The following is a 16,937-nucleotide window of genomic DNA, read 5'->3' on the forward strand; positions in this document are numbered from 1 at the left end:
TTGAGGCCAGCCTTTAGACATGCATTAAATAAATGGGAGTATAGTACTGACAGCTTCAGGTAGGGTGCAGATGGGCGTGCAATGCAGATTTCTTAATATGCTGTTGGGATGGACGAAACAATTCCCTCAGGAGGTGGATGGGATTAAACCCTCCCAGCAGTGCGTGCTGCTGGGCTTTACCTCCAACAGCGGCTCTGTCTCAGGCTTTGAAGTGCCTGTTTCTTATTGAAAACATCATTGTGCAGTAGCTGGAGTGAAGTTCTCAGAAATCTAGCCTTGGGAATAGACAGCTTTCTTTGCTGGAGAACACAGCAAATTCACAGTTGTTTTCTTTTAAATGGATAACCTACAAATAAAAAGAAACAATAACCAGTCTTGACTCTAAGCAGATTTAAGAATTGCTTGTAGGGTGTCAAGGTTGTCTATTATCAAGACAGGCTGGTGAGACAAGAGCTCCCATCAGTCACGCTCCAGTAGTGCTGCACGTTGAGTAGGTGAGAGGTTCAAAAGTAGCTATAATAGAAGTGGTTTTGGCAGATTGGTTAATGGGACCGTAACTTCCCTCCACCCCCTCGTCCCCCTCCCTGCAGGCACAAGTCACAAAGCAGGGCTTTTTCTCATCGCCTGTCCCTTACAACTTACTTACTTGGAGCTGCGAAGCCATCTGTGTTTGTAAAGCAGCAAATTCTCAGCTGAGCTCCTTTGCAGGCCACTTTTACAGACAAATACCACGCAGGCTTTGAAAATGAAGGTGATGCTTTCAGAACTGTTTCCTGGAAGGCCTGCTTCCTTTGCAGCAGCCCTGCTTTATGCCCAAGGACTCCAGCAGCAGCCACAGCAGCTCCTTCTGAAATAGCCACAGCCCAACATGCCTGAGGTGCTTTAGCAGCAATGCTGAGGAAGATTTGCTAAAAGGTTTTTCATCTTGACAGCGAGTGGCCTCCGCTGTGTGTGCCCTGCAATTAAATGGGAAAGGAGAGAGCCTGCGTGAAGTTTGCATCCTCAGACCTGAGGCTCAGCCATGCATCCCTGCGAGCAGCTCCTTACTGCAGCTGCTCATGAATTCAGAGAAAGTTTCCTGATGAAGAGCTGCAGCCAGTGGAACAGGGGTGCAGACATGTTACAGTGCCAAATTGCCTCTGGCAGCTCCTGCCACCCTCTCCAGGAGTGTGGACTTCTGAAAGATTTCAACATGTGAAGTTACAGTATTGCTGTATCTTGCTCGTCTCTTATCAGCAAGTTGTTCGTCTCCAAGGTGCATTGTTGAGGCCTTGGAATGAGAGCATTAAGATCATCAGTGCTAACAGACCACGCTCACTTGGATCTCACATACCAGAACAGGGCATTATTGCAGGATTCGAGGCTGGGGAGGGGGACGGGGCTGTGGAATGGCTGGCAGCAATCTTTCTGGTCCTGCTGTTCTCTGGGCTGCCTGTCTGACTTCAGTGCTCTGGCCTGGCTGGGCCTGCTCTGATTTTCATCTGTCGAAGTCAGATCAAACCAAAGCACTACTTTCACCTCCCCTCATTTGATGCATCTGCCCAAGGTTTCAAAAGAACAGCTTGGTTCTTGCAGATGAGCCCTGGGGCAGAGCAGGGTTAATAATCTGGGTCTCAGAGTTTGTATATATTCTGTGCTGTAAAAACTGGTCACCTGTAGGTACACCAGAGCAATGCCATGTCACTTTAATTTCTTCTTTTTACAAAGGTTACCCCTGCCTTAACCTGTTCCCTCTGTTCTTCCAGACTGTCCTGCCTGGCATTTGGGCTTGTTGCTTGCCTGCTGCCAGAACCAGCAGCAGCACAAGCTCATCTTGCACTGGAGCTGCTCGTGCCGTGCTGCTTACACCCTAGTGTGTGTGCTCATTGATCTTGCCTGGGTTCTGCATAGCACTGAGCATGTTTACAAGTTCTCACCAGTAGAAAAGGCCTTGGATAGAGGGGCTGCTGCAAAATCAAGTTCAGCCCTGATCCTCCTGGAGTCCTCTCAGTGCTCATCTGCACCAATGCGTGATGTATATGTGCCCCTCTGACCATAATGTCAGGCTGGTTTCAGGCTTTTATCCCAGAGCCATCACTTACGGTTTCCTCAGCCTCTGCTGAAGACAGCAATAATTTGTTTTACTAAACTCACCCATTTGTGGCTACAGAAAGTGATTCAAATGCTTGAACTCCTCAAACCACTGGATGCAGTTTGCAGAGCAGTGTGTGTACCTGCTGTGGTGCTGCTGGGGAGATCTGGGGAGCACCAGGAACCTGCAGCTTGGCTGGCTTCTCCTACTGGACAGGGTTATTGAAACAGGAAGGGGTGTCTACATGGAAAGAAAGGGTTTGCAGCACACACAGTTTTGCAAGGTGTGTATAACAGTGAGATTATCCTGATGAGACCTTCAACTCCTCCTTGTCCTGCGGTGCTGATGCACCCAGCAGCCCCATATCCCCTCACTCTTCTCTTGGCCCCCATCATTGTAAAAGGCCCCAGGTTCTGTAGCTGTGCAGGAAAGCAAACTCCTTCTTGCTGGGTCTGGTTCTCTGTTCCCCTGCTGGCAGGGGTGAAGCAAAGTGTCCTGGCTGCTGAACGAGTGCTCATGGGGAGCAGCACTGTGTGCAGGTCTACTCACTGCAAAGCAGTATTGATCCTGTGTTCAGGCATTCAGGAGCAGCTGCAATACAAAGAAATAGAAGTCACACCCATAAATAAGAGTCAAACTAATCTGAATTACCCTTGCAAAATAATTAGGAGCTATTACAGCTCCAGATCTGTGTGCTCCCTGCTTGCAATAAATCATTTAGCAAGCAGAGAGCCCCTTTCTGCTCTATTTGCTCTTTCTGGAGCCTTTTGAGGTGCTAGCAGTCGTGTCGTACTGCAGTGAGGGTGGTACAAAGCTCCCACAAGATGTCCTTTCCTCATTCCACATCAATTAAACAAGGGAAAAAAAAAAGCTAAGGATGGAGGGCAGAGAATCAGAGCCTGACATTTCTAGGAGCAATCTTTCTAAACTTGCTATTACTTTCTTTTAATTGAAAAATGACCTTCCACGTTATTATCTTTCTGGGTGCTCCTGGCTGTGGACATGTGTGATCCCTGCTCACCTGCAGCCTTCCCCCTGCCCTGTGCTGTGTGTGCTCAGCACCCTGGCTGCTCACCCAACAGAGCTGGGATCAGTGCCGTCCCACAGGGAAACCACTCTGTGACTCATGGTAATTACAAAAAAAAGACTTCTGATGAACTGGAAGCTTTCCTGGGAAGATGGAGAGATCCATCTGATTGCCTAGAGCTGACTGAAGAGGAAAATAAACCCACAGAGGGGGGAAAAAAAAAAAGCTGGATGATAATACAAAGGGCACTGTGCTGCATATTTTAGAGAATAAATTTAAGATTACCCTGTCAGCCTGGATGGGGCCAGGTCAGCTGGGGTGAGGCTTGGCCATCCCAGTGCCACCACCAGCGGGTTTGGGCAGAGGTGCGAGCGATGGTGTCCCCGTTCTGTTTGCTGGTGCACCCCCAGCCCTGTGCAGGGACCCCTGCTCACATCCCACCGTGCCTCACTCTGTGCCCTTTACCAAAGCTGAGAATAATCTCTTGTTTATTTGCTGGCATTTAGCAGGCTGGCGGTATAAACCTGTTTTAAATTTGTTTTGAGCACCTGTGTCTCTTAAAGGTTGGGGTAACCTGTTAGTTCACTGCTGCCTCCCTTTGTGCTGTGATCCCAGGTTAGCAATGGGATGTTTTCCAGCACCCAGTGCTGTGCTTTCTCTCTAGGGAAGTCCAGAGCCCCATGGAGCACCTGCTCAGGGCTTGTCACATGCACTTGATGAGACAAGCAATGTTATTTTCCAGCTCATAGTCAAGTATTGCAAATAATTACAAACCAGAGCTCTGTATTTGTGCAGCTTAGTGTTATTTTAACTCTCATTGATCAATGCTTGCCTTCAATCTAATGCATGAAAAATTCTATCAGGGATAATGCTCATGCAGTGTGAATCTGTTAGAAACAGGTCCTTGGGTGCTGCATCCATGGTGAGATGTTTTCAAGAGGGTATTATACATCTCAAAGACTTTGGGAAGGGAGGAGGAAAGAGTCCTTTGAGACCATGTGAAGCTGATCCAATAGGAGCACTCTGGGAGGCAGCCTGAGTGCAGCACGACCCATTTAGAAGCAGCGATGAGATGGAAGAAGAGAAATGAAAGCTAGAGCAAGGGGCAGTTAAAATGAGATGGGTGCAAGTCTTTGTGGGAGTTTGGAAGGAAAGCAGGGATGCTGGCATTGGACTGGTGGCTGGGACAGGTGCTGCCGAGCTGCTCTGAGCACTGTGCTGAGCTGCAGCTGCCCAGAGCTGACTGACAGACCCAGAGGGATGGGTGAGCCTGGGATGTGGCTCCCAAGTCCTCACTGAATGATTCTTTAGCTGAAAAAATAGTATCTGGAAGATGCTTTTCACTCTTCTCTTAAGGGTGCAATGAAAACCCAGCATAGCTGAGACAATTTGATTTAGAAGTTTGTGCTGTTTTGTCTCAGCTCTCTCACATGCCACATGTCCCTGCTTGAGCAAGGAGCAACTTTGGGAAAGGAAAGCAATCCCATTGCTGTATGACCCAAATGCCATCTGTGCATGACAGTGACACACAGAGCAGGGCCACAGCCACACCCAGAGCACACACAGGCATTTGGGGGTCTCAGTCCCTTTCAGCATCACCCTGGACATCCCCACAGAGCAAACCTGGTGACAAAGCCTTCAATTCTGGTTCATCATCCCTGAATGAAACCATTTTTATTTTTTTCCCTGAATGCTGATTTCTTATAAAGAAGTTCACAGCTAGAAGTAGTTGAGACTGAGGGTGTAATTAGAGGTGCATTCATCACTCCTGCTGGTAATTGTTTCCTAAGAACACATAAGAAGAGAACTTAATGCCTTGTGAAGTGCCGCACAGTGCGCAGGTGTGAGCCACAGGTCTGTGGAATGGATGGCCCCTGTCCCCATGATGGACCCCAGCGGTTCCCCAGGTCCATAAGGGGGTGTAGAGGCAACCCAGGGCTGTGAGATCATGCTGGGTGAAAACCTGCTGGGGAGATGTATGGGGCTGGGAGGGAAGCCCAGTGCTCGATGTTGGCTTCTGAACTGCTGAAACGTGCTGTTTGCAGGGGGCCAAAGCGAAGAGAAAGGCAGAAAATGAAACAAAGGAGTTTGGGACTGAGCCTCCACCTCCTCCGTGACAGCCTGCATCAAAACAAGTCTATGCTAAATAACTGTGACTGAAAACGATGCATTTCTTGATCTGGTGGTGGTGAGGGGGGCTTTAAAAGTCTCTCTGTGAAAATGAGGTCAGTTGATGTGTGCCTCGGTTGTTTATTCCACAAAATCAAAGTGGAACAAAGCTCTCAGAAGCAGAATAGCAGCACTGCCACCAACAGCAGTGCCTCCCCCTGGCTCCCCTGTGTCCCACAGTGGGTGTCCCAGCATGGGATGCAGGCATGGGCTGTGATGGCCAGGAGTGGAATGAGTCCATGTTTTGGGAGAAAGGCTCAGGGATGAGCAGGGAGTGCCAACTCTCATTGCTGGGTCGAGACATACAATTCATGTGCTGCTTTATTATAGGTTCTTTTATACAGAGCTGAAATCAGTGCCCCAGACAGCACTGCTGCTTGCTCTTCAAACAAGTTACTTCCACAGAAAAATGCGTGCCAGCGTTTTGTTTTATGGGACTTTTAATGGGCTGTGCAGCCCATAATGCATAGCATCATACCTCGGAAAATGACTTTACTGTGGTATTGCAACACGTGTGATTAGGAAGGCTTGCTGCAAACACTGTGTTTTGCACATGCATTAAGTGCTGAATAGAAAAATCCATTCTTCCGTGAGCTTTCCTTATTAGCAGACTCTAATAAGCTCTCAAACAGCGTTCAGTGCAGGAGTCAAGAAATCTGACCATGGTGACAGCCCCTTCCCGAGCCCGGCACGCTGCTCAGAGCCTGGTGAGTGCAGCAGCAGATGGTGCTCGTGCTTTGTGTGAGCTGCCTGCAGCAGTGGGAGATGCTGCACATCAGCCTGGCCCTAGCGAGAGACCTCCAGGAAGCAGAGCTGGAGATGCCAAGCACTGATGAGCTGTGCTAAGCCTCTCAGTGCTGCAGCCCCCAAATGCCACATAGGCAGCCTGCCAGCATGTCCTTCAGGGAGGTGCTGATGTTAAATTGTGTGAAGTGCATCCCCAGAGAGCACCGTGTCCTGGAAAGGTCCTTCTGCAAAAGAAAGTTGGAACCTCCACAAAGCACCCCGAGCATCGTGGCACAGTGTCCCACGTGTGGTGTGACCCTGCGTGGCAGCCTGCTTTCTTTTTGAAGCCCCCTCTGTAAGAAGTGGTACACGAGTTGGCTTTGGGATGAAGCTGGGAAAGTTTGAGTGAGGTTGTTGGACAAGGCTCTGAAAAACCAAATGTGCTGGAAAAAGCAAGGGGAAATGGTTTAAAACTAAACCAGGGGTTATTGGGTTGGGTATTAGAAAAAAGTTCTTTATGCTAACGGTGGTGAGGCACTGGCACAGGCTGATGGACAGCTGTGGGTGCCCCGTCCCTGCAGACAGCCAAGGTCAGGCTGCTCGGGGCTCTGAGCACTGATGGAGCTGTGGGTGTCCCCATTCGTTGCAGGAGGTTTGAACCAGATGGCCTTTAAAGGTCCCTTCCAACTCAGACAGATCCATAATTCTGTGATTCTATCATCTCTTCAGTCCAAATGTGCTCCACAGCCGAATGTGTTCTGGGAGGGACTGACCTACGTGCACTCAACTTTTTTGGTTTATCACCACTGGTTTAAGGCTGTCTATGAATCTACACAAGGCTATTTCTGCTTCAGAGGCAGTGCCCCAACAGGAAGGGGAGTAGCTGTGTGAGGACATAAAGGAGAGCAGTGGTGGCCGTACACATGCAGGTGTGTGTGGTGATGTGGCTGCTGCGTGCAGAGGCGCAAGCAGGGTGTTTTAAATCCTCCCTGTTGCCTGGACATTAAAAGGCTTACAAAAAAAGAAAGAAGAAAATGAATGCTTCTGCAGTTTTCTCTGCACTCATTGAATTTCTGTCCATAGCGTTTACAGACTTTAAGAGGAGCCTGCATAATTACCTTTTCTCATGATGTTTTCTTTTTTTTTCTCCTCTCCGTTTAAAACTCATTGTATTGTGTCATTTTATAGGCGCCAGGAATAAATCTTTTGTCAGCTCTATTGCATTATTATGCAAAATACACAAAAAAGTGCAGGAATAAAACAGGCCTGGAGAAGCCATGCTTCCAGCTGCTGCTGTGCCCGGCAGCAGACCTCCCAGTCTGCTGCCACCACCTTTTTCTCAGGGAAACTTCCTCACCCACGGCCACTGATTGCAAAGAGTTCACCTGACTGTGCTAATGCCTGCTACAGGGATGTGTATTTGGTGTGGGAAGAAGGGCTTGGTGATGGAGCCATCCATTACCTCTGCAGAGCTGATCCCGATGGGAAGGAACTGCTGGGGGCTTTATGGCAGGATGGGAGGGGTCAGCCCATGTCTTCTTCCTTTCTCCCCATGCTGAAGAGTTTCAATAACTGATTTAAGAAATCAAAACAAACAAACAATGGTGTTGCTTGACTTATTTCAAAGGGAAAAGCTCAAGTGGTGCATGGGTCCTTGGGCTGATTGATCTGGGACAGTGGTGTGGAACAAGGGGCCCTGACCTGGGGCTGGCCCTGCCCTGTGCACTGCTGGGTGTCTCCCAGGTGGTCGCAGAGCTCCGAGGGAGAACTCATTCAAACTCATTTAAACTCATTAGTGGGTGCTTTAACTTCTCGCTGAGGCTCGTTAGCTTTGCTGGAACAGAGCTCTGCTCCCACAGTGTATCCGCAAAATGGAATTAAGCAACTTAATTAGGTTGGGTTAAGCACAAGGAGGGATGTCAGAGCAGGGGGATGGCAGCTGGGAAAACTCACTCTCCCCACTTGGGAAAAGGACTGGAGAAGGTGTGTGCCTGTGCTTGGGATTTGTTTCGTCCTCCCATGGAGCACTGTAGAGAATGAGACCGTGGGGTGGGAACACACGGATGGTCTTGCAGCCATTCCCTCCCCACTCTTGTTCCTCCTCATACGAGTAACCATCACTCACTTTGCCAGAGGAAGAGGATAGCGACTGGCTGTGCTGGTGGAACCAAGGGAGGTAATGGTCATTAGGGACCCAGTACTAAACTCATCTTTCTTGGAGGTGAAGGATGAATCTGTTGTCACTTGGGAATCTCACCCTGCATTTACCCACTCATGTCTAGCTACTGCTGTCGTTATTGTTTTGAGCTGGCAACACGGAGGTTGCATGCAGTATGGTGGGAGAAACCCTTAGTCCCCATGCCAAACTGGAAAATCTAAATTTACTCTTCATTAATTATTTACTGACCTACATCTTTGGATGGAAGGTTGAGTGCCCTGCACATGTTTTCTGGTGGTATATTTTGACATTTTGCGGTGGACCACGAGCACACCACCAGCAGGTCGTGCTTTGGGCTGGGTCTGTGCAGTAGGGTGTGAGGTCCTGGGAGCTCACATCGGTTGTAAAGGTGAAGAAGATGCTGAGGAGTGTCTGGCACTATTCCTTGGCTTTTGGAAGTTAAGATGGAGATGTGTATATGCAAGATGATTAGAGGTGCTGCTGCCTTAATGGCCCAGAGATGCCGTGTTGGGGATGTGATAAGTGGGGTTGGGTTGCCCTTGCTTGGCATCTTGGGCACTCCTCCCAGTCCCACAGGAACAGCTCTGCATCTCCCATCAGCAGAGCTGGGAAGAAAAACCACCAAACCCCAACTTTTAAGAAAACTAACAGATTTAGCCACGTGACATTACCTTCAACTCTTCAACAGGCACATCTCCAACTCACCAGCCCTGAGCATTCCCAGAAGTATGAACCTTTATATCCTCTAAAATACTAACGAAACCAGACAGATCACACTTCCTTGTGATGGGAAAACATCTGTCACTGTGCCTTATCTTCTCCCTTTCAGTACAACCCATTGCAACTCTCTGCTCTGCTTCCAGGCTGCTGCTTGGGAACAGTGACGGGAAAGGGGTTTGAGCATCTTTGCACAAACAGATTTCTGTTTGCATAGCTGCTGGGGAACGGCTGCACCATGCAACCAATGCCAGGATGTGCAGAAACAAGTATTTATGAATTATTTACATTTCTTTAGTTGCTGCTCATCGTTTGTTGTTTTTCTGTTTAATCAGTTTGTCCTCTGTTCCAGGAGCAGAAGGAAAACCGAAATGACTTCAGTGACAGCTCAGATATCCCACAGAATGACTAGTAAGTAGTCAGAGTAAACAGCTTTGGAAGAGAAGACAGACAGAAAAATTGTTCATCTCATCCACATGGCAAATTGCTCGGAAAAAAAAAAAAAAAGATTTCTGTTTAACAGAAAATCCTCAAATTAAAAAAGTTTAAAAAAGAGGAGAAAAATTGTTCACCTTTTCAAAAGAATGAAAATGTTACGAATAGTGTTCGTTGGATATAACTGTGCTTCCTTTCTTTCTGAAATATGACAACATCAGAATTACACAGAAAAGTAAAAAGGAATGGGATCAAGCCAGTTAAGTCAGTGATGTGGTGTTTTTTTTTTTTTTTTCCTATCAAAATGAGAGAGAAGTGCTTTTATTTTGACTTTTTACCATCAGGAATGTTGTGGAAATCAGTGGTTTCCTATGCAACACTTGAAGGAAAATGAATACCACGTTTGCTAATGAAACATCGCTGAAGTGACAGCCCAAGTGCCTTGTTGCAAGGCATGGGCCTGATCCTGGCACCAGTTTCCCCAGTAAGTCTGCTGAGTGAACTGGAGCTGCTATGGACCTGCACAGAGGCTTCCTGCTCTGGGAAGGGGCTGTGCTCCTCGCTAATTTATTCACCATGAATAATTCAACCACTTCTTGTCGTTGCTTTGCCACACATGTTTCTGCCATAGCCTGCATTTGATTTTATCTTAAAAACCTCAAAACTGGAGACAGAAAGCGTGAGATGTTTTCCCACCCCCCAGGCTGAGCTGCTCCCTGCACTGTGCTGGTGGTTTGGAACCGAGAAGGCAAACATGGGAAGTGGAGAACTGTGCCATTATTGGTTTTGGATATTTGTTGTAGTTATGGTGTTTGGCACAAAAAGTCAATAACTGGTTTCTAAGCACGGATGAGATATAGATATAGAAAAAAAAAGTGTTTTTATGTAGATAAAAACTGTGGAGAAAGAATAGTTCTTCCTCTGCCCAGCTTAAATATGAGATCATACTGTAGGGTTTATTTTCCAGGTGAAATTTCAGAGCTTAAACTCTATAAATAAGCCTAGCTCCATTGATCTCAATGGCACGATGCTGATTGACACCTACTGAGGATACATGCATAAGTATTTTTCCTAATGAGCTCCTTCTGAGCCTACGATTGCCAATTGATGTGGCAATTACATATTAATATGTGCAACTGTGCACAATCAAACTGGGCTAGAGGGGATGCAACCTTTTGTTTCTTAAAATTAATAAAATATTTATTGCAATCAGCTCATATCTTCCAATTTGTTGCCAATTAAGTAAAGTGTGCAGCTCATTGAGGCTGCAGCAACAGAGCTGCACATGGGGAACAAGTTGGAGGCTTCTTGTACTCATTTTCTCTCTTCTCATACTTTACAAGGAGCGTAGCAGCAGGAGCTGGAAATGGTGATGACTTTACCTCCAGGGAAAGACATCTCCACTTATCAAGAAGAGATGAAGGCAGCACATGGCCAGAACACCACCAAACTTCTGTTGGTGAAGACCAGAGATTGTATGTTGTAAGTGGGCTTAAAAATGCTTTTCTTTTTCTTGGGGGGGAGTACTGACTAAACGGGATGGAGGTGGAGAGAGTTGCAATGCAGCATCAACGATGGAGATGTATTTTTCATGGAAACACTAATCCTGTTTATTATGTGGTCAGGTTTATGGCATAAATTAATCCAATATTATGGGATTCTAGCATTATGGGACTTCACATTGTGGTAGTGTAACTGTATGTATTTATGTGGTGGCTAAGAAAGGAGAGGGAAAGTTCCAGAGGTTCTATGTTTGAGTGGTAGAGGGCCTTTAAAGGTACTACAAACCACACTACTGCTGCTAGAAGGATGACTTAAAATCAGAATATCCCAAGTTGGAAGGGACCCAGAGGGAAACCCTTCCACATCTCCATAGCACTCCTTTGGATGCTCTCTAATATCTTTGTGTCCTTATATTGTGGCACCCAAACCTGCACACAGTAGACGTGACTGCTTGGATGGTGTTACAAATTCCAGTGGTGATGTGACAGCTCTGCAAGTCAGGCAACAGGATTACCCCAAGTACTGGGCACTAATGAACATCCACTGCTGTCCAACACTGCTTCAGGTTCGTCAGGAGTGTGCCCTGCCCCTGGAAGTCAGCAGGAAGAGCACAGCCCATCTCCACGTGTGCAGCCAAAACACCCAAGCACACCAAATCCCAAGTTAGTGCATTGCCCCTCTTCTCACTTCTGTCCCACAGAAGACAGTTATTTAAATTACATGCACAGCCTTACTGCTTTGGTGGCTCTTTTCCAGAGCTTTTCCCTCCCCACTTATTTGTTTGTTTTTTAATTTAAACTAATGAAATATTTCTACGTCCCTTCCTCTTGTGTCTGAGAGCTGGACTCATTAGAACTCCTACAAATTCTGGAAATGAGCTTGTAATGTCTTTACTTGGGATGTTTGAGATGGGTGCATACCTGCCAGAGGAAGAGCCAGATCCTGTTTTTTAAATGTTTTTTGTTCAGCTTTGAAAAAGCTGAACAAAAGTCCCTGTAATGACAGACTGTGTCTTCATAAAATCTATCTAATGGGATCTTTGATCTCCATTAGGAACTGGAACTCAGTGAAGAGAGAATCGTCGTCTGTAGCCTGTTTTGTCCCAGCCTCACTGCTCTGAAGCAGAAAGGATGATTCACCCCCCAGCCAGGCCATTTTTCTCAATGAACTTGCCATTCTTGTGAATTAGGTCTAGTGCACGCCGCCCTAGCTCACATAATTGTTAATAAACTGAAAGTCTGCATGTAGAATAAAATCAAATAGCTTCTCATTTTCTAAGAATGGCTGGGCAGAGCAAAGGTAATTTTGTTCTAGCTTAAAATCATAGTAATAGTTAATGAAAGCAGCCTAGAGCTAGTAGTGTGAGTGTTAGTGTGAGTGCTCAGCGTGGGCTCATACCAGCAGTGTGAACAGCAGAGGTCACAGGAGGTGTCAGTGCTGCCACTGCTTCTTGGCTTGCACTCTCCATGAATTGTCTTGAGCCAAGCTGGGCCATGAAGGTTCTGCTTGGAGCTACTCAAGCATTCCATTGGAAGAAGAGCATGGGAAGAGGGGTAAGGGCTAAGAGGCTGGGGGAGGACAGAGATCCTGGTGAATCTCCCCTCCTTTGCTCAGTGATGCCATTTTGTTAGCACTCAGTCTCCAGTGTGATGTATTTTTTTCTTGTTTTATGGGAAGTAGCCACCTCATAACCTTTATACAGAAATAGGGCATCATTTAAGCGCAGTCAGTGCTGATGTTTTGACTGGTTACTGGTTTGGAGCCAAGGAAACCTAATGACCATATTCAGCACTAAGCACCGGGGAAACTATCCCTCTGGAGCTGTAAGCAGGACAAATATGATAAAAGATAGCAGTGACCAAATTCCGTGGTGCCATTTTCACAAAGTCACTTTTCAAAAGTGGAAATGTATTTCCAGCATCTTTATAGTTCTGAGTAGGTACACTGCTTGCATGACAGCTCTTTCAGTAAATTCAGAATACAGAAACATGGGAAGCATGGTACAAGCATTTAGTGTTCATCCCGTTATCACCAAGGGTATGCATTTACAGTCCATTGCAACAGAAAGTAGAAGAAAGTGGGTTTTTTGTTTGGTTTTTGTTTGGTTTTTTTTACCTAGGAGTAAAAATAAAGTAAACCTGGCACAAGCTATTGTGCAGGAAGAAGGAGCTGACAGTTTATTTGAGGACAGAAAGAGGTAGTGCATAAAAATAGTCACTTGCAAACTTGGTATTGCAGTAGATACTCTGCTTTACTCCACCAGGGTGCAACCCTTTGTATACTTTGCACTGTAACATTATTTCTGATAAATTATTGAGATATGGAAGATATTTTACCCTCCCAACCAACTCAGGCAAATCATTAAGCGCATCAAACCCTCTGCTATTACATCGAACCTGGAAATACTAAAAAAAAGAAAAGGGAAAGGCATATCTGCTTTTAACACAGATTTTACCCTTTTTATGGCTTTTCCCAAAAGCCCTCTCAGGACTCGAGAAATTTTCTCCATTGTTCATGGAGTTTAGGGTGTTGTTTATTTATTTATTTATTTTTTTAAGAAAATGTTGAATTATTGAAAAACACTGAAATATTTATTTTCCAATCAATAATACATTGAACGTTCTGCTACTTATTTTTATTATTGACAAAAGCAAGTCATCCATCTGAGATGAGAGTACACTAAGATGATGCTGCAATCAAGGCCACGGGGAACTGGATACATGGTGGCCACAGGCTGGGCTATGGACGTCCTTTCCCACTTGTGAATATTCAATCTCTTGGAAAGAGGTGGATCTTCTGCAGAGGAAATTCTTGAAACTACCAGGTGTGTACATCTTTCATCGAGCTGTATGTTAGAGCTGAAGTGAACCCAGTGAGAGGCTGCAATGGAGTGAGACCCAGATCCCTGATGTGCATCCTTCTGAGAGATGGGGAAATGGAGATTGAGATGGAGGTGGGGGTGGAGATGAAGATGGAGCTGAGAATGGAGATGAAGATGGAAATAGAGATAAGATGGAGATTGAGATAGATAGAGATGGAGATATCCCTGCCAGTGCATGAAAACCAGCCTTGCAGATTGCACAGCTCTAGGGACATCCATTTCACTGAACAAAACAGACTCGTTCAGGGTTACATGGTAGAATATGACATGTACATCTAACCAGTGCAACCAGGTTCATATTGGTGCTGTTCTATATATAAATGAACTGAAAGCAATTAAAAAAAATGAGATGAGGCAATTGAATCAAACTCTTGGAAAAATGTAAGGCACATGGAAACCAACTATCTGAAGTGTTATGCATCCTGAGATGATAAAGGGACTACCAGGTGGAGTCACGTATTTGTCTTGACTTATTTCTGAGAAGTTGTAGGAGCACCAGCAGAAAGGGAGAAATGTAAATACTGTCCTACTCATCAGAAAGTCAGGACTGACAGTCAGCTACTGTACATTGGATTTCTAAGTCAGAAAGAAAAGAGGAGAAAAATACTTCTTTGAGGGTGAGTTTGTATACAAAACAATAATAATCATGCAGACAAATTCAATATCTTATTAAAATAGAGTTACAGTTACTAGCTGAAGGGAATGTGGTGGGTGCAGTCTATTTGAATTTTAGAAAAGCATCTGATGCAATCTCTCATAAAATTTTAATCTTGAAATAAATTAAAATTGCCTTTGATATAAGGACAGCAACATGGATCCATAACTGGCTAAGAATCATAAAAATAAGAATGGAAAGTGGCATTTACATTGCACTGCAGGAAGTAGTGGTTCCTAATGCAACCCCGATAAGAATAATTGGCCTTATTTATTATCTCTCTAGCAATAGAGAATAGGAAGCACACTGGCATGTTGCCAGGTCAAACAGGAAGGCATGTAATGGGCAGCAACACTGGGAGGAGGTGATATAGTGTTTCTATGGGCATGGTGGACAGTTGCAGCGAGCAAAGTGCTTTAAATTCATGGCTCTGCTTACCCAGGGGGAGCTTGGGCCAGCAGAGACAGCTCTGCTGGTTAAACCAACAGGCGTGCAAGAAAGTGAAATGCTCATCTGTCATGAACAGTGATCATTGAATCACCTAGGTTGGAAAAGACATCCAAGATCATCTAGTGCAACCGTCCATCTACCATCGATATTTCCCCACTATGCCATGTCTGTTAGTACGACATCTAAATGTTTCTTGTGCAACTTCAGGGATGGTGACTCAGCCACGTTCTTGGCCACCACCCGTTCCAGTGCCACACCATTCTTTTGGAGAGGAAATTTTTCCAAAAATCCAACCCTAATATATCCAACTCTTGTGTCCACCACCTCTCACCCCATTGCTGTGCACTTCCAAAAAGACTCTAGCTGTCTTTTTTGTGTCTTCTGTTGCAGTGCATGTGATAGTCATTATACGAATGCATTTAGTGGTCTTTTCCCTTAAATTGGTGTTCCCTGCAAGAAGAAACCTGCTGTGACCCCACAGGTCCCCACAGTGGCTCAGGGCTGGACAGGATTTTGGCTGTCTGCTTGTGGGAAAAGGCAAACTTCTGCCCCATTGCTGAGTCCACACCAGCTGGGCTTGGGGCTCTCATAACTCACCTGGTGAAGGTGCCATATGGACCAGAGCAAGCAGCTGTGTTGGCAGGGTGTTTTATAACACAGTACAGCAGTTCTGGGATTCGGGACTTGCTTTAAGTTCTTTGCTGCAGTTAATCCATGTGCACATCAGAGGGATCCCAGGCTGGATTGACTGAAAAAAATCCCAAAACGTTTCGGAAAGTTCTGGGGGGAGCAAAAATTGAGCTGGAGAATCCGGATGAGCAGAAGTGAGAAGCAGCTCTGCGCAGTGGTAATTGACTCTGAAGCCACTATTCATCTGAATTACTCAGTTTGCCAGGATTACCTTCCTTTCCATCTTCACAGAGGAATTCTATATATTCAAGAGTAAAGCCATGCGAAGAGCTGATTTTTCTCTCTGTCGCACAACCCGAATCGGGAAATGTAAAAGAAAATCATTTCCTGTCAACCTGAAGCAATTCATAAATTTCTTCTTGTGAATTTGAAGTAAAAAACATTTCTCTTGAAATGAAAGAGTTTCCTTGTCTACCTTTTAATTCTTTTAAAGAAAAATCAATGGCCTGCTGTTATATCGCTTAAAAGGCTTTGTTTAAAGACAGGAAGAAAAATTGCCTTCTTTTAAATTATTTTCCTAAGGATTTCTATTTTTGGAACAATTTCTCAAACCAAAATGTATACTTTCAATTTTGATCTTTGTCTTTCTGACGAAAGGTGTTTCAAAGAAAGTCTTCCCCAGCTCCAGCTGCTTCTGGGGGCTCTGCCACACTTCCTTTGCTTCGTGCATTGCAGGGGCTGCAGGCAGGCACTGCTTTCTCATGGCTGTTGCTGAGTGGTGAGGAGGTGGCACTGGGTCACCGAGTGCACTCTGCATTTACTCACAGAGAACTCACAGTGGTGGTGTTTTGGAGTCCAGCCACTGCTGTAGAAATCAACTTCCAGTCACCAGGGCCTTCCACAGAGGAGTCCCATCACTTCCCACCCCCCTCCTTAAGCCTTCCATGCCCAGGCTCCCGTTAGGGTGAGCTCGATAGCACCCAGAGGATGCAGTTTCATCAGTTCATGTTCAGCTTGATGGCAAACACAGCTCTGTGTCACAGAGCCTGTACTGCTTGTAATACCACAGCCACGCACCTGGTGCTCCATCTTCTGCCCCATGAAGCACTGCTGTCACATCTGGAGCTGTGCACTCTGCAGCCTTTGCCTCATTCTTCATCCCTCATTCCAGGTTTTAAATCACTGTGAGTCCCCCACTGCTCATTAGCTGGCTCAGAGAAATGACTTTTATAGACCCATGTATTAAACAAATAAAAGACGTCAAGGAAACTTAAAAACACATCCAGCTGCTTGCAGATTTACTGTGTGAACATTAAGTGCTCATTAAATGTACCTTCATAAAAGGTGGCTTTATTTTTCCAATCTGAATACCTGTGACAGCAGGAAGCGGGGATATCAGAATGAGCTGGCTGCAGGGGAATGTTTCCCAGCCCAGGGCTCACAGGCCAAGCCTTGGTGATGGTGCAAAGAAGCTGCAGATTTCTGCCTCCTCTC

This window comes from Cyrtonyx montezumae, unplaced genomic scaffold, assembly GCF_038088225.1.
Source record: "Cyrtonyx montezumae isolate F1298 unplaced genomic scaffold, pur_monq_1.0 scaffold_9, whole genome shotgun sequence".
NCBI lineage: Eukaryota > Metazoa > Chordata > Aves > Galliformes > Odontophoridae > Cyrtonyx > Cyrtonyx montezumae.